The following is a 24,461-nucleotide window of genomic DNA, read 5'->3' as shown; positions in this document are numbered from 1 at the left end:
TGTAATCCCTAACCGCAGGGTTTATCAGTCGCCAAGAATCAACAAGATTTAAATCCTGTAAAGCTAGGTGCAAACGTCTAATAGCTTTTTGTGACAATGACGATTTATGTGAGGATGAATCTAACACGGGGTCCAATAAAACATTTAGATCACCTCCAATCAATATCTCACCTTCCGCAAATTGGGCTAAATTCTGTAATGTCCGCAGGAGCCAGGAAAGTTGTCCCTGGTTTGGGGCATAAAGTGAGGCGATAGTCAATGGGCGATTGGAAACCTGACCTTTGATAAAGATCGCTCTGCCCTCACTATCCGCAAGCTGTTGTGCAAAAACAAAAGGGAACGATCGTTTCAGTGCAATAGCGACTCCTTTAGATGACGAAGTCGGATGTGATGAATAATACCACCTATCATATATCGACTTATATGGTTTAGGGATTCGATCTAATTTGAAATGAGTTTCCTGCAAAGCCAATATATCAGTGTTTAGTTTTTTTTGATAAAGACATCAGCCAATGCCTTTTATGTGGGGAATTCAATCCCTTAGCATTAAAGGAGGACAGTGTATAGGAGGGTGGGTTCGCTAAAGACATAGTGAGAGGATGGGGAGCAGAGGGGGAAGAGGAAAGGGTATAGGGATGGACAAGGGGAAGGGAAGTGGGATGGGTAGATCAGAGAAACACGTACAAAGAGAATAAGTAGCAGCACAACACAGAGCACGTTCGTTAGAGGAGATCAGATAAATCTATGACAAGGAAATAACAACCTAAATGACAATGTTAGAGAGCACTGCTAAGTGCAATCTATTCAGTAAATGGAACGGGTAAGTATCCTGATCGGATGCGAACCGTAAGGGTCGTCTAAAAAAAAAGATAAGTAGTAGATATCACCAACCAAAAGGCAACGGGCAAAAGTAGTACCACAAAAATGTATGGAAAACATCCTGTAACATAGCGAGATAACAATATAACATAACAACTCAGGGAGAGATCATGCACATGCCTATGCCAGACAGGTGCGTAACCATTCATAGCCCAGGTAACAAAAATCTCAACAACCTAAACAAAAGGGAAGAGATAAGAAAATTGCAAAAGTCATACATATTTGAGCTAACTGAGCTAAGGTTCCAAAAACCATTAGGGGCAATAACAGCAAATACTCTGTAGCTCCATTGATAAGAAAATAGGTCACACAGGCCGAAGTTTCATTAGGCTTTTGCGAGATTTCGGGGACTTTAGCTTGTGGAGATCAGATCCAGTGGTGAGAGGTGGAATTACCGGGACAGGGTCCAAATTCTGCGAAGGAAGCCACGAAGGTAAGTCTATAGGCTCCATATTTAGTAAGGCCCAGACAGCTGGTAGGTCTTGAGGCGTGTGTACTATAATGCTCTTGCCACCCGTCAAAATAGCCAATCCAAACGGGTATAGCCAAATGTATTGGATGTTACGAGCTCTCAATTCGTTTAGCAGTGGTTTAAGTAATCTTCTTTTTGCCAAGATAGATGACGCAACATCTTGGTATAATGCAATCTCAACTCCTTCCAGGAGGAGCTGATCTTTGGATCTAGCTGCCACCAAAATAGCCTGAGTGTGTCTGAAGGACAAGAGTCCACAAATAATATCACGAGGAGGTTCCCCTTGTTTTCGTTTAGGTCGCAATGACCTGTGGATTCTCTCAATCACAATGTGCGACGCACGTTCAGTGCCTAGTAAATCGGAGAACAGGCTTTCCGCCATCTTGGGTAAATCATCAGGGCCATAGGACTCCGGGACCCCTTTTAGCCTTATATTCCGCCTACGACTCCTGTTCTCTTGGTCCTCAATTAGTGAAAGAGAACGGTCTAAAAGTTCGTCATGGTATTGCAATTTATCTGAAACCGCATCTGCAGTGGCTTTAATGGTGGAATGAGCCTCCTCTAGAGCCTGTACTCTACTACTGGTGGCTTTGATTTCAGCTGTTATGGATGCAAGTTCAGCTAATACAGGTGACATAGCCTTACTAATAGCTTTCTCCAATGATTTCTGGAGGAATTTGCGTGTAATTTGAGAGAGACCTGTGTCCGAGTGCTCACCTTCAGCCGTGCTTTCAATTTCAGAGTCGTCACCAGAGTCTGCATCCGGCCGTTGCTCCGGCGCCATGTTGGGGAAGGAGCGTGGTGAAGGTAAGCCTTTCTTCCTCACAAAGCGTTGTAGGTCTACATGGTGTTTGGCCATCTTGGGGGTTCCCGGGGTGTCCCCCTGCTTGTCTCTGCCGGTTTTGCCCATAACCGTTCGGTGGGATAGCTGGAAACGACCTCTTACAGTCCCGATAGACTCGCGTCTATCATGCTGCGCGGTCAGGCCCCGCCCCGCAATTTTTATTTTTTGTTATTAGGTTCTTGTTTATTGGAGGACAAGTACTATTTTTAATGCCACATTATGGAGTACATGTAACTTACTGATTCTATATAACAATAGCATATTTAGAGATTTTTTTGTTGTACTAAATTTACTTAAGTTGTTAAAATAATTTGTTTTTGCATTGCTATATTCCAAAGCCATATCTTTTGCAGTACTTGTAATTTTCATTTTTTTTTTAGTATTTATTGTGGGCTTAGGCTACAAAGTCTTAAAGTCCCCTTACAACTGCCATAAAAAGGTGTTTATAGACGTTAATGCGTATGTTACTGTCGACGAACAGAATCATTTATTTGTAAAATAGCATTTTCTTGAAGACAGATTCCTGTTAAAGTAATCCCCTTTCAATTAATTTTTGTAAAAATGGGTCTAATGACAGTTTTTCCACAAATATTAGGTTTGTGAAAAATGGCTCTGTTGTGTGAATAATGGCTTAGTTGTCCAGAACAAGGGAAACTACTCATATTATAAGGTATTATTTCTGCTTGAGGTCAAGGCCACTCATTAAGGGAATGCTACATTTTTGGATGCTGTTTGAAAAATTGCTGTTCTACACAGTGGCGTAAATAGGAATGGACCCGTGGCAAACTTTTGACATGCCCCTCCTGACGCCGAAGACCCTGACTGACTGACTCCCCCCCCCCCTGCATTCCTGCAAGCATCTATTATGCCCCAAAATGGCCCCTGCACACAGTATTATGCCCCAAGTGACCCCTGCACACACTATTATTTTCCTTTAGTGGCCCCTGCACACATTATTATTGCCCCATAGTGGCTCCTGCACACAGTCTTATTGCCCCATAGTGGCCCCTGCACACAGTATTATGCCTCATAGTCGCCCCTGCACACAATATTATCCCCCATAGTCGCCCCTGCACACAGTATTATGTCCATTAGTGGCCCCTGCACACAGTATTATCCCTGATAGTGGCCTCTGCACACAGTATTATGCCTCATAGTGGCCCCTGCACACACTATTATTGCCCCTTAGTGGCCCCTGCACACAGTATAATTGTCCCATAGTGGCTCCTGTACACAGCATTATTGACTCATAGTGACCCCTGCACACAGTATTATTTCCCTATAGTGGCCCCTGCACACAGTATTATTTCCCCTTAGTGGCCCATGCACACACAGTATTACGCCCCATAGTTGCTCCTACACACAGTATTATGCCCCATTGTGGACACCCATGTACAATTATTATACTCTGGGGTCTTTTCAGACCCCAGAGTATAATAATCACATACACAGAGGAGTATACAAACATAAAACAATACTGTTACTTACCTATCTCTGGCTCCGATGTGGTCCTTGCTGATGTTGGCCATCTTCAATGACGTATGGGATGTCATTTGATCTGGGCCTGCATCGTGACACGTAAGGACGCAGGCCACAGTCATGTGATGTCAGGGACGTCGCTCAAGTAGACCTGAAGCCTGCCTGGAGCCCGGAGAGGTAAGTAGCACTGTTTTTTATGTTCCCTCCCCTGGGTCTCTCATCATTATATTAGAGGGTCTGAAAAGACACTCGAGTATGATAACAGTGTCTGTGGGGCCCTCAACCTTAATTACCAATCCTCCGCTCCTGCTCACAGCGGCCTCCGCAGAAGAAGAAGCACAAGGGCCGTGGGCAGGAACCAGGATCAGTATGTAAATAATGGCCTATTTAAAAAAAAAAATGCAGCAATAGCGGCTGTCACTAGGCCTCCTAATGTCCTGGGCCCTTGGCAGCCGCTACCGCTGCTACCCTGGTAGTTGTACTCCTGGTTCTACAGTACCAACAAAGTGATGCTGAGGCCCTACATTGCATCATTCAGGCTGAGACCCCACATTGTGCAGCTTTTTTTTGCAGAATTTTCTGTGATTTTTTGAGCCAAATCCAAGAGTGGCATAAGTACTTCCTATATAATTCCCATTCCTTTTGTAACAATTCTATGGGGGGAAAAAGCAATGTGGAAACTGTATTTTTTAAAAAAATAAAATTCATGTTTCTACAAAATGCAGAATGTCAATTTTAACAGCAGAAATTCTATGTTTTTCCCATATGTGTTGTGGAAGGCAAAAATACATTCAAAATGAGTGGAGAAGCAGAAAAAAACAGCATTTATGTTTTGTTTTTTTTCTGCAGCATTTTGTAGTTGCATTTTGTGTGGTCTTAGGCCTAAAATCATTTTCTACATGGCACCACTATACTGATACAGTATAATGATGTTATTCAGCCTTTAATAAGAAGTTGTATTGCCATAAATTGATGTACACCCAGTTCTTTAGAAATGTCTTCATAGCTTTTATTAGCTTCATGCATCTCTATAAGGGTAAGGCCCCACGTAGCACCGCACTTTTCACAGCGCTTCAGTTATACCTATAGGTAAACCATCAGCATTTCCGTAGATATAATTGACATCCTGCGATTTCCAAACCTGCAATGGTTTTAGAATTCAGAGCATATCCGCTGAGGATATTTTCCTGCAGTGTGGGAATGGGTTTCGCTAGTGACTATAAAAAACTGCATTTTTTTCAGCAGAGTTTCCACTGTGGCCAAACTGCGGCATTTACACCAAATGGGGCCCTGACCTAAAACACATTCTGAAGTCTTGTGAGTCTTGCTTCCTTTGGGACATGGTTCACACTAATCAGCCCTTGTTAAGAAGAACAGATTTGCTAGTAACTAGAGATGAGCGAACAGTGTTCTATCGAACACATGTTCGATCGGATATCAGGGTGTTCGCCATGTTCGAATCGAATCGAACACCGCGTGGTAAAGTGCGCCAAAATTCGATTCCCCTCCCACCTTCCCTGGCGCCTTTTTTGCACCAATAACAGCGCAGGGGAGGTGGGACAGAAACTACGACACCGGGGGCATTGAAAAAAATTGGAAAAAGTCATTGGCTGCCGAAATCAGGTGACCTCCATTTTAGACGAATAGTGGATTTCAAATCCGGGTCATATGAGAATGTGAACTTTGTGACTATGAGACAGGGATAGCTGTACAGGCAGGGATAGCTAGGGATAACCTTTATTTAGGGGGGAATGTTATTAAAAATAACTTTTTGGGGCTCTATCGGGTGTGTAATTGTGATTTTTGTGAGATAAACTTTTTCCCATAGGGATGCATTGGCCAGCGCTGATTGGCCAGAGTACGGAACTCGACCAATCAGCGCTGGCTCTGCTGGAGGAGGCGGAGTCTAAGATCGCTCCACACCAGTCTCCATTCAGATCCGACCTTAGACTCCGCCTCCTCCAGCAGAGCCAGCGCTGATTGGCCGAATTCCGTACTCTGGCCAATCAGCACTGGCTAATGCATTGTATTGGCGTGATGAAGCAGTGCTGAATGTGTGTGCTTAGCACACACATTCAGCTCTACTTCATCGGGCTAATAGAATGCATTGGCCAATCAGCGCTGGCCAATGCATTCTATTAGCTTGATGAAGCAGAGTGTGCACAAGGGTTCAAGCGCACCCTCGGCTCTGATGTAGCAGAGCCGAGGCTGCACAAGGGTTCAAGCGCACCCTCGGCTCTGATGTAGCAGAGCCGAGGGTGCACTTGAACCCTTGTGCACCCTCGGCTCTGCTACATCAGAGCCGAGGGTGCGCTTGAACCCTTGTGCACCCTCGGCTTTGCTACATCAGAGCCGAGGGTGCGCTTGAACCCTTGTGCAGCCTCGGCTCTGCTACATCAGAGCCAAGGGTGCGCTTGAACCCTTGTGCACACTCTGCTTCATCAAGCTAATAGAATGCATTGGCCAGCGCTGATTGGCCAATGCATTCTATTAGCCCGATGAAGTAGAGCTGAATGTGTGTGCTAAGCACACACATTCAGCTCTACTTCATCGGGCTAATAGAATGCATTGGCCAGCGCTGATTGGCCAGAGTACGGAACTCGACCAATCAGCCCTGGCTCTGCTGGAGGAGGCGGAGTCTAAGATCGCTCCACACCAGTCTCCATTCAGGTCTGACCAATCAACGCTGGTTCTTCTCCTACCTTTAGAAGTCTTCTCCGTGCAGCTTCCCCGCGGCGTCTTCCGGCTCTGAATTCACTCTGCCAGGCATCGGGCCTGGGCAGAGCCGACTGCCCATGTCCGCTTGTATGCCTGGCAGAGTGAATTCAGAGCCGGAAGATACTGCGGGGACGCAGCAAGGAGAAGACTTCTCGGAGGATCCAGCCCGACCCTCACTCGTGGACTTGGTAAGTATAATCTGATCGAATGTTGCCTACCCCTGAAACGAGCATTTTCCCCCCATAGACTATAATAGGGTTTGATATTCGATTCGAGTAGACGAATATTGAGGGGCTACTCGAAACGAATATCGAACCTCGAACATTTTACTGTTCTCTCATCTCTAGTAACTATTGTTATTACAGACCCATGACTTTTATTGATCAGCATCAGTGGAAGAAAAACAGATATTCTTCCGTTGTCTTTTTGCAGACAACAATCCACAAAAAACACGATAATCCATATATACACATTGAACTGAATGGGTATGTACGGCATGATCAAAAAATGTGGATGCCTCATGTACAGGATATGCAGACGTGTGAATAGGGCTTTAAACTTTTGTTTTAAGTGAACTAAGCTTTTTTTAAATCTTTTTTGGATTTCAGTTTGATTGCTCACTTGCTGTGGAATATCTAACATGATGATATTAATTGATTGCAATATAAAGTTAAATATTACTTAATGACTAGAAATAGAGTGTTTGTAGCAAATAGCGCTATATGACAAAAAGCCATTATTTTGTATAGTCTTTATTGTGGCGTATAAAATATTAATTGTATACCAGTGTTGAATAAAAAATCCTTACACTAAAAGGGCGTTGTGAAGCTGCCTCATGTTTTTAACTGAAATAGCAGATAATATTACAATTTATAGAATCCAATTTTACCTGCAATGTGTCTCTACTCTAATTATGTCAACTTGCCTCCAGATGGAATTTCCAGCAAAAGAGCACTTCACATGCAAATTGTCAGAGCTCTTAATTAAAAGGAGCTATGTACACTAATACAAATGGCGTTATGTGAAATTATTGGGTAGTCTTGAAAACTGGTGCTTAGTTGTTGAATAATGCGAAGCCTAGGGAATATAGCACTTGAAAATATTTACTTATGGCCAGATAAAATATTCAAACCCAAATGAGTTCAGATTTTATAAGAAGAACATGAAAAAAAAATCACTCATTTCTTTGTATTATAAATTTTCTTCTACAGCTAACCATATATGTACAAATCAGAAAACATTTCAGAATTACTATAGGGAATATTTACAATCTGTTTCTAAAGTCTAGTTTCCTTGTTGCAGGCCTTATTTCCATGCCAGACATTATCAATTTAAGGCTAAGGCCCACAGGCTGAAATCGCCGCACTAAAGCGCTGCGGGAACAACTGCGGCGTGAATGCATTGCGGTTCTTCCCACAGCGCTTTGAACAGAAAGTTCACAGAGTTTTCCTCCGCGGACTTTCTGTTACAATTATATCTATGGGAAAGCTACTGGCGTTTCCGTAGATATAATTGACATGCTGCGATTTTCAAAACCGAACATTATATCTCTGCCTGGTTATTTCTAGCTTTGGACGCCAATATGGTGCACAAAACACTGTTGTCTCCACTCCAGGGATAATCCCTCTTATCAAAAATAAACTCCAGGTCGACAACATCATGTAAAAGAATATGTAAAAAATGTAGGATCATGTAAAATAATGTTATCTTTATTCATATCCTCGGTACAAAGGGAGGTGAACCACATGTTGGTATGTTTCCATTTCCTTCCTAGACTGTGTAAATCCTTATGTATTGTGATTATGTTTGCTTTTACTTCATGTTTCTGCTTAGTTTATATTTGTACTATATTTACTAGGAATATTGTCGCAATGTAATAGTGTTATTTCTTTATTTTGCAGGGTTTATCTGATATATTATAATTCAGGAATGTTTTAGTCCTGCTGGTGAGTTTTTTGACCCTGATTCTGTGGGTATTAAAGTCTACTTGTCAAAGAAGGCAATTTTTACTATGATTTTGTCATAGTGAATTCTATGTATAGTAGGAGGGTTTGTATGTTTAGGACAACAGAATATGTTATTTTTTGTCTGAAGTCTTGCTATATTGGTGTAAATTCAGCAGTTATTGATTACTGCAGCTCAGATTGTATCGATTTGAGTTGGGCTTGAGCTGCAGTAATCAATAACTACTGCTACTCAGTGGATGAAACACACTTCCAAAGCTTCATCTGATTCCAAATTCAGTTTGGTCCAAATAAGTTTGTTTCTACTCAGAGTCTAAATTTGCTTAAAACATAGTGTTATCACTCGATTGTCACTCCAAAAATTCTATGTGACTGTAACGCATTGTGTTCTACTGTAATATTTACTGGCTAAGTGTTAGAAAAATACAGAAAAACTACCATTGTCTCCCCAAAAATATGACCTGACATTGTGCTGTTATCTAATATTCACTGGCTAACCTACCCTTTCAGTACCAAATCTATTTTTTCCCCCTAATTTCTTGAAATATAGCAAAACAAATACACAGTGTCAACATTGCTGTCAATCATTATTATAAAAGCAGTGCAATAAAATGACTGAAAAAATAGGTCAGGGACATGCTAAAGGAGAAGAAGAAAATACTCAAGCTACACACCACCTACAACTGCAAGTACTAGCAATAAGAATGTGGATGACAACAGCAGCACTATTAGTCTTGGCAGTGTCTCTAGTACCTGCAGTGTTGTACTTTATGGGAATGAAGGTGATGTTTTTATCATTAAAATAATTTTGCATGGGCAAGGCCCAAAACAACATACATTGGGAATGAGGTGAGATATGGACAGAAGGGAAAGGGCAAGTAATGTGAGAAGTATAGCATTGAAAGGAAGAAAATGGAGGGAGAAAAAAAAAGAAAAAAAGGAAGTGGGCATAAAAGGCTATGGTGCAGCAGAACTACATAAGTTGAAAACAATATATAATCAAAATATCAGAAGAGGTCGACCTCTCAACAAAGAAGTGTGTGTCGGTGTAAATTAAGATGGTGAGAGTTGTAGTGGAGAGCAATGCAGTGGGGAGGGAAACCAGAAAGAACTAAGGAAACAGATCAGTAGAACAAAGATGGAGAAATTAGGAGGAGGGGATGAAGGAGGAGAATTGAAAAGCACAGGAGTCATCTTGTTTGAGTTCAACGATGAGGTCTTTCATACTCCAAATGTGTAGTACCTCCTGAAGCCAAATTGTTAAACACTAAGAGGTGGATTTCCACATCCTAGGTATAACAGACCTGGCTGCCACCATTAAGAAACCAACCAATTTACATAGATGGTTTAGAATTTTGTGGAGGACAATACAGAGAAGGAGAGGAGCTGGGACATCCTTTAATGCATCTTTGGTAACCTTCTTTATCACCCTGCAGACTTCATTCCAAAAGGGATGTAGTAGGGGGCATTTTCACCAGAGGTGCTGCATGGTGTCCCAATCAGCATGGCATCTCCAGTAACAATCAGAGGTGGATGGGAAGATGTTGAGCATTACCAGTGAGAGAGAATTTTATAATCGGTTTCCTGACCCTTGCTTGAGATAAAGAATTTATGGTGCAGTTGAAAGACAGATAGCCACACATTTGTCAGAAAGGTTCCCAGTTCCTGCTCCCATCATGTATGCTCGAAGAGTGGAGTGGAGTCAAAGAAGAAGGTGAAGTTTTTGACTATTTGAGACACTAATCTCTGTCACACTGTCACAGGAGGATGAGTGAGCAACAAAGGAGGATTCTAGAGTTTTGCCGTGAATGTGATCTTTGGTCAGGGTTCTGTGAGTTCCTCCTCCATTGTTGTCACATGTAATTAGATGCATGGTATTTCTGCGCTACCAATTCTTCATTTACTGTGATCCCTATATGTGATCCCTATATAGGGATCACAATGTACTTTTTTTTCTGTTATATCCATATGTCTTTGTAAAATGGGAGTAAATCCATGAGGAGAACATACAAACTCTTTGCAGACGTTGTTCCTGTTGAGATTCAAACCCAGGATTCCAGCACTGCAAGGCTGCAGTGCTAACCACTGAGCCACCGTGTTGCTCCCATCTGCTTCTTATGATGAGTTAGATGAGAGCATTAAAAAATTTTATGAAGCAGAGGAGGCAGAGATGGAAGAGGAAGACATAACTAACGGTGGGGAAGGTAGTAGTGGCAGGGGGTGTAGTACCAGTAGCTGTGTAGAAAGGCGCACTGTGGGAAAATCACAAGTGAGAATTATGAAGGTGTTCATAATCCCATGATCAGGATGAGTCAGAAAATAGTGTGAAAGATGATGACCTAGCCAACAATGTTTCTGTTGGAGATAGGATCTTAGTAACTGGTTTAAGGTGATAAGGTTACATAAGAGGAAAATGCTGGTGCTAGTAGTGAGTAACATTTACAGTCAAAGCACTCCAACAACCAAAATACCTGCCTGGGGAAAATGTTGGAGACAAACATATGTCTGAACCTGCTGGTGTTAGTGGCAGCAGCTGCATGCAGTTCTCATCTCTGTGGGAATCTTTTGTACATTGCCAAATGACAAATCCACAACACTATGCAAGATCTGCAAGCAGAAAATTAGCTGTGGCTGTGAAGCCACCCAAGATGAAATATACATTTGGAGGTTTGCCCATCTCTACTGCACACAAATGTTCAGGTTCTCCCTTTGAACATGAGATATCAATGCCCCCTGTAGATCCACAACAACGTCCTTCCCCTCCATTCTAGGATTTCCAGGACCATAACCACTCATATTAAGCTCTTCATCCACCTCCATTCTCTTGCACATAAAATTGTTTATGCAGATATGCAGATTCCCAACAGCTTTAAAACCGTGATATATATATATATATATATATATATATATATATATATATTTACATAAAATTACATAATATTATATAAAATATAAATTTACATTACTTATATTGAAGTTGTCCCTGCTGAAAAATTTGGTGAGCTCCTTAAAGTTTCTCAGAAAATAACACATTTCCTTATGAGCCTCCTTACAGTGGTTTAAAATCACACATTGTTCTGGTAGTGTTCTTCATACAGTGATGCTTCACCAATGCTTATACAGATGCTCCTGTATGTGCAATTATGGATTTCTATTGACTTGGAATGTCATATATGAGGTGCAAAGGCAGGATTTTTGTCCCTGCAAGCCCAGCATAGGAACAGCTGAGATATGAAGACACTTTTTGGCCATATGAAAAAAGTGTCACACCTCCAAATTTAGCACATGCATCATGTAGGGAAAATTGAGCAGATATATTTTGCCTTGTATCTCAGTGACTTAGCAATTAAAGGGTGACTATGGCTGGCAGTTAGATTTCAAGTACATTGCAAAAACACTATTTTGGACAGTACAACAAACCTTAATGAATGAGGCAAATTGCAACGCCCTGCAGTTGTAAGGGATAATACAAAAAAAGGTTACCAATAACTGATCTGATTTGAAACTCAAAAGTCAACACACACCACTGTGAACAATACTGCCAATTTTTATAGATTCCGCTAGGTTCGCACATGTGTTCAACTTTCTGTTCCTTGGGTTTTCTTGAAGCCTATGTTTCAGAACAGCAAATAATGCTGAACAATTCTTAAAAGAAATGTTTAACCAGATAATTACATGGGTTACCTGCAGTCTTCATTTCACATAAACTTTGCCTAAGCTATGAAAAAGCTTTTCATAAATCAATAGCACTTGAGGAATAGCACTGTTTCTGGCTAATTGTATGACTTATACTTTGCAGTGAGCAACAGTTTACCCTCATGACAGTCTTACTCCACTTCCCTTCCATCATATGTAGGGTCAATTTTGCCTTCAAGTGCAGGGTTACCTGCAGCAGACTCAAATATTTCACCCAGTCATTCAGGACAATGCCAATTCCATTGTACTTCAGAAGGTGGTGCAACAATGTCCCAACAAGAACTATAGAAGTCATTGACATGCCAGTACGTGGTTCCATGGCTCCATAACCCATTAAATGCCATGGTATTGTATTATTAGTAATATCATCCTCTGAGCAGTATGCCATGTCTTGTTCAATGACAATATTGATGTAATTTTTACCAGCCGTGTAGTGGTGATAGTGTATGTATGTATGTATGTATGTATGTATGTATGTATGTATGTGTGTGTGTATGCATGTGTGTGCGCGCGCGCGCGTGCGCGTTTTAACAATGAATGGTACTACACTTTATACATTAAGCATTAAGCACTACAGGTTAAGCATATTAGCTGGCCTATGCTAACTCTGATTTTACCAATTAATTTAATTAATTTTCATCAAGCTCATTGTACCTTAATTCATTTCTCTAGTATCGCTGTTTGATAACTGACCTTAAAGAACATAGAGCACTGTCCATAGTAATGAGCATTACCAGTTTTATTGCTATCATTAGCTTATTATTCATTAAAGGGCACCTCAACCATTATTATCACCTGCCTCCTTTATTAACTGTAAAATGAGCATAGTCATAAATGTATTACTAGAGAGCAACAAATCAACAACAATTACTGCAGTCTGAGAGAGAGACAATAGGTTTCTCTGAAATGTAACATGTACAATTGTATATTATAGACTATATACATATCCGTATTGTTTTTGCACTATTCAGTTTTTAATATGGTTGTCCAGATGTTGGAACAATATTTTTTGACACAGGAAAAAAGGTTTAAAAAAATAAATAAATCATAAAATATTTCAGCATTTTCTCTAACCACTTTAAACCCTAACATGTTTGCAATGAAGAATTTTCAGCTATGTGCATGTGTTGTACACTGGGAAGTAGGATCAAGAGTCAGCTCATTATCATCAAAGGGAATAATTACAGTGAAGTATAACACTTCTATTATAAATCTGGAGGTATATAACAACGGAGGACACCATTGACAATAAGTGAAGAAAATGTTTGACCTCTTCCTGTTTTCTATATAGTGACATAACATTACCACAACCCTTGGCCATAGATCTAAATAAATTGTATTTTAAATCAAATCTATTAACTCTATAGAATTGCTGTTTGCAGATTGTGGTTGCCCCATCATCACTGTTTCAATAAACATGTCCCTGAAATGGAAAGTCTTGCTATTTGAAACATATTACAGTGTATTAAACTATTTTGTATCCCACACTGCTCCCCTCAACACATTTGCTGCACACATCTGATGTTTCTAGTAGTCACAGATCTATCACCAAAAATAAAGTTTTCGGGGGCATTCACATGGAGTATTGCGGTGCTGATTCTGGCACAATAACTTGTGTAAAAATCAGTGCTGCAAAACAGAATCCCATCGACTTCAATGGGTTCCATTTAACGCGTGTAACACATTGAAATCAATGGGAGGCTTTTTAACCCATAGATTTCAATGTGCTATGCACGCTGAATGGAACCCATTGAAGTCAATGGGATTCTGTTTTGCAGCCTTGAATTTTACACAAGTTATTGTGCCGGAATCAGCGCCGCGTTACTCTGTGTGAATGCCCCCTAAAAGAACATTACCCTTTGGGTGGAGTTTGGCTGCTGACTGTAATGGTCTTTTGATCCAGGAGTTCTGAAGTAACCCAGCAGCTCACAACATAATGCTGACCTGGTGACTCTTCCACTTACCTGCCTATATGTAGAAGACCTACCGGACATCTTTGGAGAGGATATTTTCCCAGTGCGTCTATCGGGTCCTGCTGTCTGAGGATAGCCCGCAGTGAAGCAGTGACATTACAGCTCCAAAATAAACTGTTGCCCAAAAAAATCCCTTAACAGTAAAAATTATCTATAAATAAGGCTAAGGCCCTATCTTGCGCAAACGCAGCTTTTTTTGTTGCAGACTTTGCTGCGCTTTTTTGAGCCAAAAAGGAATGAGAAACATATAGGAAGTTATTATCTTTCTCCCTTCTGCTCAATCCACTCCTGGCTTTGGCTCAAAATAATGCAACAAAATCTGCAAAAAAAAAAAAGTTTTGTTTCTGCAATGTTGGTCCTCAGCCTACACACTTTGTATGCAGAGGACACTGCTCTTATTAGAATATTGACAATGAAAGGGTTAACTGGCCTTTGTCCATGTCTGTAATTCTGAATTCAAGCAGGAATGAAGCACTCGGGCTCAAACAGCATAGATACATCCTCAATTACTGTATGTATCTATGATTTCTATCATTATCTTCCTGTAATTGCTTAAGTCTAACCAGATTCTACTATTCCTAAATTGATTCTGAAACTTTTCAGAACTGTGCTTTGTATGATGTAGTGAGATGAATTACAGATGATGCTAGACTGTACAGCCTGTACTTCTGACAGTGGAGTGATATCACTGAAAGTAACCTGCCAATATCTCCGGCACCATAGTGCATACCGGGAAAGCCGACAGCGCACTGTCTACTTTCTAACAGTATATAAAGCCTCACATTTATGTGGAAATGAAAGGTCCACTTTAAAATAAATTATTAATGGTCATAAGTAGAGATGAGCGAACAGTAAAATTTTCGAGGTTCGATATTCGTTTCGAGTAGCCCCTCAATATTCAACTACGCGAATCGAATATCGAACCCTATTATAGTCTATGGGGGGAAAATGCTCGTTTCAGGGGTAGGCAACGTTCGATCAAATTATACTTTCCAAGTCCATGAGTGAGGGTCGGGCTGGATCCTCCGAGAAGTCTTCTACGTGCAGCGTCCCCGCGGGGTCTTCGGGCTCTGAATTCACTCTGCCAGGCATCGGGCCTTGGGCAGAGCCGACTGTGCATGCCCGCACTACAAGTGGACATGCACAGTCGGCTCTGCCCAGGCCCAATGCCTGGCAGAGTGAATTCAGAGCCGGAAGACACCGCGGGGAAGCTGCACGGAGAAGACTTCTAAAGGTAGGAGAAGAACCAGCGTTGATTGACTGACTGTATAGCATTCGGCCAATCAATGCATCGAACCTGCATCGAACCTTTACATTCGAATAGTGAGTGGTACTTGATCGAGTATGAGTATTTCGAATACCGTAGTATTCGATCGAATACCTACTTGATCGAGTACTACTCGCTCATCTCTAGTCATAAGTAGAGATGAGTGAGTACTATTCGAAACGGCCGTTTCGAATAGCACACACCCATAAGAATGAATAGAACCAGCCAGCACACAGACTTTGCCGGTGGCTGGCTGCTTAACCCCCTGCATGCCGTCTGCGTCCATTCATTCCTATGGGTGCGTGCTATTCGAAGCGGGAGTTTTGAATAGCACTCTCTCATCTCTAGTCATAAGTAAACCAAGTAAGAAAACTTCATACAACAGATAACTAATGGACTGCTGAGTATAAATCAAATAATTCTATGTTCTGATCACATAATGCAAACAAATTGCACATGCTTTCATTAACAGTTTTGTGTCATCTTACTATTTTCCCATTAACAAAGATAATGAACTGTCATAAACATATATTTTTAAACTCATACGAGACCTTATGAAAATAAATTTGAAAGGGAGCCCTGGATATATGTTGCAAAGTGATTTTCTCTCTCCACAGGTTCTGCTAATGGATGTGCTCAACCCTCAGGTTAAATATCTTGTAGCTTGTACTTCAGTTTCAAGGCAGGTACTTAGGGATTCCATTGGCTTTTTAAAGGACAAAGTTGTTTTGTTGCTCAGGGCTATTTTGAAAGAGCAATTATTTGGTAAAGTCTATTAAAATGAACAGCAAGAAAAAATGGCACTGCATCATAAATCTGAGGAGTTCACATTTTGTGAATCATTTTATTCTGCATAGGTAATGTATTTGGATAATCCCATGTATCTTTCTGGATGCTGACCTTTTCCTATAATAAGGAGAAAAACATCACTGTTCCATTTTTTTTTTAAATTGCCATTGAGGAAAAATAGATGTAATACTTTGGCTGTGGTGTATTTTTAATGCTGATCAAATGCTGATGACTTATTATATTATGTAACTGTGTCTATTATCATCATCCGATTGTTTCTGATAACAATTCGATATTTTTCAACATAATTAAAACAGTTGAGATATTTTTTTCTATGTATTGTCATTCATTGGATTAGTTCCTAAATCTGGGCTCCCACATAGCGTAAACTCAGTGTTTTACAGTACCTGCAAAATGGATGGGATTCTGACTATTCTCATACACACATTGCAGAAATAAATCTGCAGTGGAAATGCGGCAATTTCCAAAACGTTATACCATGTCAGTTATACCTACATAAACGCTGGCGTTTTCCATATAGGTATTATAAAAGCAGAAAGTCCGCAGAGAAAAAACTTTGTGAAACAAAAACGATGATACAATAGCCACAGTTTTTCCTGCAACACTTTTTGGCTGGGACAAGGCTAAGGAAATGCAGCTAAAAAATGTAGTGGAAATGCAGCAGAATAAAATTCTGAGAAACACTTCCTCTTTCGCGGCTTTTTCATTTTTACCTTCTACACTTCATATAAGTTTATGAGAAATATTGCACCATTAATGTGCCAAATATGATGTTAACAAATGCTTTGGATTTTGGTACAGAAGTAAATGGATTTACATTTACAAATGTAACAGTCATTACCATCAAACTTAGCAGATTACTGGCTCAATATTTTGCACTAGCAACGCTTTAGATGTCTTAGCAGAACCTGCCTGGCAACTCAAATGAATTGTAGCACCTACCACGTCCGCCCCTTATGTGTAAATTGTTTCAAAAATGCAGCATGTTAACTTTATAGCTGAGGCCCACGGGACGTAAACTCAGCGATTTGCCCACAGTGGAGATGCTGCAGGAAAAATTGCGGCGTTTTACAGTGCAAGCAAAGGGGATGGGATTCATGGGAATCCCATGGCCACTTTGCGGAAAAAACCGCAGCGCGGACACGCTGCGATTTGCAAAGACGTCAAATATATCAATTATATCGCCGGCGGCTTTCCCGTAGATATAATGGTAAGAGAAAGTCCGCAGAGGAAAACTCTGGAAAACTTTCTCTTAAAAGCGCTGCGGAAAGAACCACAATGCATTCACGCATATAGCGCTACGATTACGGCCCGTGGGGCCTTAGCTTATCTGTGGAAATGTTGCATTTCTGAAACATGCATTTGAGGGGAGGAGGTGGAACCAGGTGCTGCAATTCTTTTGAAGTGACAGACAGGGCCTGCTAAGACATCTAACACTTTGTTAATGCAAAATATTGTGCCAGCAGAGCACTAAATGTAATGTTAATGACTGCTATATCTGTATGCAATCTAAATGGCTTGGATCCTTAATTTACAGATGTAGCATTCGTTAACATGACATTTGACATATTACAGGCATAATATTTTGTGTCATCAGTGCGTTAGATGTCTTAGAAGGATCTGTCAATCAATTCAAATGAATTGATGGGCAACAACTTGTTCTGTGATTGACCCATTTAAATTTAGCACCTAAGCACCTGTTGTGGTACCAATTTTAAAGGGATCCTTTCATTAGAATCCCTTTTTTTCTAACTAACGCATAGGAATAGCCTTAAGAAAGGCTATTCTTCTCCTACCTTTAGATGTCTTCTCCGCGCCGAGGTTCAGTATATATTCCGTTTTCTGTCTTTATGCAAATGAGTTCTCTCACAGTACTGGGGGCGGGCCCCAGCGCTCACACAGCACTGGGGGGTCTCCAATGCTGCGAGAGAACTCTCCAGCATCACCTCTATCTTCTTCAGGAACCGTCCTCTACATGTCGTCTTCCAGCCTGGCTTTCAATCTTCTACGCATGCGCAATCGACTCTGCCAGCTGGCAGAGCCAACTGCACCTGCGCATGGCCATTTTTTTGTGGCCGCTTACATGAGCTCTTGTAGTAAGCCACAAAAAATGGCTGTGCACAAGTGCAGTCGGCTCTGCCCGCTGGCAGAGCCAATTGCGCATGCGTAGAAGATTGAAAGCCAGGCTGGAAGACGATGCGTAGAGGCTGGTTCCTGAAGAAGATGGAAGCGGCACTGGAGATTTCTCTTGCAGCTTTGGGGATGCCCCCAGTGCTGTTTGAGCGCTGGGGCCTGCCCCCAGTGCTACGAGATAACTCATTTGCATAAATATGGAAAATGGAATATCTACCGAACGGCGGCATGGAGAAGACATGTAAAGGTAGGAGAAGAATAGCCTTTCTTAAGGCGCATGGACAGCACTGCTACATCTAGGTGTAGGAATGCATTGACAGAGAACAGCATTCGGCCAATCAACACTGGTTCTGCCGGAGGCTCGTCTGTGAGGAGGCGGAGTCTAAGATCGGACCAGAAAGGAGACTGCTGTGGACCGATCTTAGACTCCACCTCCTTCGGCAGAACCAGCGTTGATTGGCCAAATGCTTTACTCTGTATGGCATTCGGCCAATCAACGCTGGTCAATGCATTCCTATGGGAAAAAGTCAGCTCCCTCATATCGCAAGCTGACAGGGATCCCGACATAATACAGTGACTTGGGCATGTTAGATGCACTCAGGCATGCTTCCCCTGCTGTCCCAGTTGCATTCCAGGGTGTTGGCATAATTTCCTGGGGTGTCATAGTGGACTTGGTGACTGTCCTGAGTCGAATAGTGGTTTCCCCCTTAACGAGTATGTTTTCCCCATAGACTATAATGGGGTTCGATATTCGATCAAACAGTTGATTATTGAGCGGCTACTCAAATCAAATTTCGAACTTCGAACATTTCACTGTTCGCTCATCTCTACACAGCATCTCTTCTGTGATTCTTTCTATAGATTTGAAGGACCAAAGCAATGATTCATGGTTGGCCATCTATAATAGCAGCAGCTCTACTATGATTTTTTTTTCCAGATGTAGTAATTCTTTCTGTACTGTAACATCATTGTGTCAAATCAGTAGATAATATCAGCAGTTCCTCTATGATCCTATTCAGTAATTCATAGCACTGTCACCAATGTTTTCTGCAAGAAAGATGATGGACAGGGGCCTTATGAAACAGTGGCACAATGGAAGGCACTGTACAACAATTCATATGGATTGCTTGGCGGGTCCTGAAATGTACATTAAATACCATGCAAGTCAATATCCCATGGCAGATCACACTAACGTAATCTGCCTGTAATGTTAATGATTGTGCTGAAACCCACTAGAAGGAACTGGAAGATTTGAGTAGTAGCTATTGTTGTCACTCAACTGACTCCTCTAGCCGACCTGCTGCTTTGGGGCAGTGTTGAGTGGGCCTGAGGCAATTTTCAGATGGGTGTACATGAGTTCTACTATAGAAGGTGGGACTGAGTCATGTCATGATTTTCACAGCAAGGGGATGCTCAGTAATAAAAGTCAAATGCAGTGCCACGACTCTCCACTCCAGCACAATTAAGCTCCTTCCTCTCCTGATCAATTTGATTTCTCCATAATTGTACCAATCCATAGAATACAGATTACTTGTCATTTTGGCTGCACATTACATTGCATAAACACAATTGAGTCCTACTACATTGAGAGAAATATTAAATGGTGCCATTCCAAAGTACAATTTGTCCTGCAAAAATGAAGCCCTCAAACACCTCTGTGAATGGAAAAATTAAAAATGTAGGACTTTTAGGAATATCAAACCTTTAGCTGGCTGTGGCAGGAAGGGATTAAGTGCTGGAATGTTTCTTATTTGTATACATTGTCCCAGTGTGACTATGTGTACCGAAATGATCCATTGCCAGGTTTGGTGAGTTGGCTTACAAATTTTTCCTTAAATACAATGATAAGAGATGCACTTATTTTAGCGTGATGGGGTTAGGAAATAGCCAGTATTGTACATATGGAAACTAACTCTAGAGACCCCTAATTACCTACACTAGGTCAATAATCAGGGTATTTAACAGCTAAAACAACACAATTTGGAGGAGTACATAGGTCATATTCTTACTGACAATCTTTACTGTAATGAACTAGAAATCTCCAGGTAGGTAAGGAAATTTAATGCCTTTGTCATGTTCCCAATGATTGCTGGATGTCATAACCCAATATCTCTGAGTGGCTTTAAAGTGTTGACTTTAAGATAGTCAGATATTGCCACACCCTAATACAATCTTTCCCAAAGATTTCTATTTGATGGTTATTACGCCACTGATGGAAGTGTGCTATTCAGGAGACATTGCTATTACAGACACGATCCTAGAGCTCTATGCTTGTTCCTGGCTGTAAACCAGTACTGTCTAGCTATCCCTGTACATTTTCCCTATGAACATATTGCGACATAATAGACCCTACTCATTTCCTTTGTTTCTTAAATTCAGAGGTCAGGTTTGCACATTTAGTTCAATGAAAAATTACACTGGTTAAAGCAACAAGTTAAGCATTAGAGATGAGCGAACACTAAAATGTTCGAGGTTCGAAATTCGATTCGAACAGCCGCTCAATGTTCGTGTGTTCGAATGGGTTTCGAACCCCATTATAGTCTATGGGGAACAGATACTCGTTAAGGGGGAAACCCAAATCCGTGTCTGGAGGGTCACCAAGTCCACTATGACACCCCAGGAAATGATGCCAACACCTCTGGAATGACACTGGGACAGCAGGGGAAGCATGTCTGGGGGCATCTAACACACCAAAGACCCTCTATTACCCCAACATCACAGCCTAACAACTACACACTTTACACACTCAATACCACATCTCTGACAGTAGGAAAACACCTTGAAACATGTGTATTTGGCACTTGCAGTGAGGAGAGCTTGTCACCAGCAGTGAATTTGGCCCTTGTAGTAAGTTGAGGTTGGCACCAACATTTGTTTTGAAAATCAGGGTGGATTGAGCCTCTAACCAGCAGAGTTTGGGCAAATTCATGGTGGAGGGAGCCTCTAAACACCCCAGTTTGGGCAAATTCATGGTGGAGGGAGCCTCTAAAAACCCCAGTTTGGACCAATTCATGGTGGAGGGAGCCTCTAACCAGCCCAGTGTGGGCAAATTCATGGTGGAGGGAGCCTCTAAAAAACCCAGTTTGGACCAATTCATGGTGGAGGGAGCCTCTAACCAGCCCAGTTTGGGCAAATTCATGGTGGAGGGAGCCTCTAAAAAACCCAGTTTGGACCAATTCATGGTGGAGGGAGCCTCTAACCAGCCCAGTTTGGGCAAATTCATGGTGGAGGGAGCCTCTAAAAAACCCAGTTTGGACCAATTCATGGTGGAGGGAGCCTCTAACCAGCCCAGTTTGGGCAAATTCATGGTGGAGGGAGCCTCTAAACAGCCCAGTTTGGGCAAATTCATGGTGGAGGGAGCCTCTAAACAGCCCAGTTTGGGCAAATTCATGGTGGAGGGAGCCTCTAACCAGCCCAGTTTGGACCAATTAATGGTGGAGGGAGCCTCTAACCAGCCCAGTTTGGGCAAATTCATGGTGGAGGGAGCCTCTAAACAGCCCAGTTTGGACCAATTCATGGTGGAGGGAGCCTCTAAAAAACCCAGTTTGGACCAATTCATGGTGGAGGGAGCCTCTAAACAGCCCAGTTTGGGCAAATTCATGGTGGAGGGAGCCTCTAACCAGCCCAGTTTGGACCAATTCATGGTGGAGGGAGCCTCTAACCAGCCCAGTTTGGGCAAATTCATGGTGGAGGGAGCCTCTAAACAGCCCAGTTTGGACCAATTCATGGTGGAGGGAGCCTCTAAAAAACCCAGTTTGGACCAATTCATGGTGGAGGGAGCCTCTAAACAGCCCAGTTTGGGCAAATTCATGGTGGAGGGAGCCTCTAACCAGCCCAGTTTGGACCAATTCATGGTGGAGGGAGCCTCTAAACAGCCAAGTTTTGGGAAATTCATGGTGGAGGGAGCCTCTAACCAGCCCAGTTTGGACCAATTCATGGTGGAGGGAGCCTCTAAACAGCCCAGTTTGGGCAAATTCATGGTGGAGGGAGCCTCTAAAAACCCCAGTTTGGACCAATTCATGGTGGAGGGAGCCTCTAACCAGCCCAGTTTGGACCAATTAATGGTGGAGGGAGCCTCTAAACAGCCAAGTTTGGACCAATTCATGGTGGAGGGAGCCTCTAAAAACCCCAGTTTGGACCAATTCATGGTGGAGGGAGCCTCTAACCAGCCCAGTTTGGGCAAATTCATGGTGGAGGGAGCCTCTAAACAGCCCAGTTTGGGCAAATTCATGGTGGAGGGAGCCTCTAACCAGCCCAGTTTGGACCAATTAATGGTGGAGGGAGCCGCTAAACAGCCCAGTTTGGACCAATTCATGGTGGAGGGAGCCTCTAAAAACCCCAGTTTGGACCAATTCATGGTGGAGGGAGCCTCTAAAAAACCCAGTTTGGACCAATTCATGGTGGAGGGAGCCTCTAAACAGCCCAGTTTGGGCAAATTCATGGTGGAGGGAGCCTCTAAACAGCCCAGTTTGGACCAATTCATGGTGGAGGGAGCCTCTAAAAAACCCAGTTTGGACCAATTCATGGTGGAGGGAGCCTCTAAACAGCCCAGTTTGGGCAAATTCATGGTGGAGGGAGCCTCTAACCAGCCCAGTTTGGACCAATTCATGGTGGAGGGAGCCTCTAACCAGCCCAGTTTGGGCAAATTCATGGTGGAGGGAGCCTCTAAACAGCCCAGTTTGGACCAATTCATGGTGGAGGGAGCCTCTAAAAAACCCAGTTTGGACCAATTCATGGTGGAGGGAGCCTCTAAACAGCCCAGTTTGGGCAAATTCATGGTGGAGGGAGCCTCTAACCAGCCCAGTTTGGACCAATTCATGGTGGAGGGAGCCTCTAAACAGCCAAGTTTTGGGAAATTCATGGTGGAGGGAGCCTCTAACCAGCCCAGTTTGGACCAATTCATGGTGAAGGGAGCCTCTAACCAGCCCAGTTTGGACCAATTAATGGTGGAGGGAGCCGCTAAACAGCCCAGTTTGGACCAATTCATGGTGGAGGGAGCCTCTAAAAACCCCAGTTTGGACCAATTCATGGTGGAGGGAGCCTCTAAAAAACCCAGTTTGGACCAATTCATGGTGGAGGGAGACTCTAACCAGCCCAGTTTGGACCAATTAATGGTGGAGAGAGCCTCTAAACAGCCAAGTTTGGACCAATTCATGGTGGAGGGAGCCTCTAAAAACCCCAGTTTGGACCAATTCATGGTGGAGGGAGCCTCTAACCAGCCCAGTTTGGGCAAATTCATGGTGGAGGGAGCCTCTAAACAGCCCAGTTTGGACCAATTCATGGTGGAGGGAGCCTCTAAAAAACCCAGTTTGGACCAATTCATGGTGGAGGGAGCCTCTAACCAGCCCAGTTTGGGCAAATTCATGGTGGAGGGAGCCTCTAAAAAACCCAGTTTGGACCAATTCATGGTGGAGGGAGCCTCTAACCAGCCCAGTTTGGGCAAATTCATGGTGGAGGGAGCCTCTGAACAGCCCAGTTTGGGCAAATTCATGGTGGAGGGAGCCTCTAAACAGCCCAGTTTGGGCAAATTCATGGTGGAGGGAGCCTCTAACCAGCCCAGTTTGGACCAATTAATGGTGGAGGGAGCCTCTAACCAGCCCAGTTTGGGCAAATTCATGGTGGAGGGAGCCTCTAAAAACCCCAATTTGGACCAATTCATGGTGGAGGGAGCCTCTAAACAGCCCAGTTTTGGCAAATTCATGGTGGAGGGAGCCTCTAAAAACCCCAGTTTGGACCAATTCATGGTGGAGGGAGCCTCTAACCAGCCCAGTTTGGGCAAATTCATGGTGGAGGGAGCCTCTAAAAAGCAGAGTTGTGGGAAAGCAGGGTGGAGGGAGCCTCTAACCAGCAGAGTTGGGGGAAATCAGGGTGGAGGGAGCCTCTAACCAGCAGAGTTGGGGGAAATCAGGGTGGAGGGAGCCTCTAACCAGCAGAGTTGGGGGAAATCAGGGTGGAGGGAGCCTCTAACCAGCAGAGTTGGGGGAAATCAGGGTGGAGGGAGCCTAGTATTAGCAGAATTGTGCAACGCTTATGGTGGATGAGTATGAGGATGCGGAGGAATTGGAGAGGTTGAGTACAGACATGGAGTTTCATGTTGGGGTGCTTTACACAGGTGGGCACAAAAATGAAGGCTCTACCCAGTGGTGGTTCATTTTTATCAAAGTGAGCCGGTCGGCACTCTCAGCTGACAGACGGGTGCGCTTGTCAGTGATGATGCCACCGGCTG

Source organism: Leptodactylus fuscus, chromosome 1, assembly GCF_031893055.1.
Source record: "Leptodactylus fuscus isolate aLepFus1 chromosome 1, aLepFus1.hap2, whole genome shotgun sequence".
NCBI lineage: Eukaryota > Metazoa > Chordata > Amphibia > Anura > Leptodactylidae > Leptodactylus > Leptodactylus fuscus.
The sequence above is the reverse complement of the archived record's forward strand: the minus strand, read 5'-3'. Positions refer to the sequence as shown.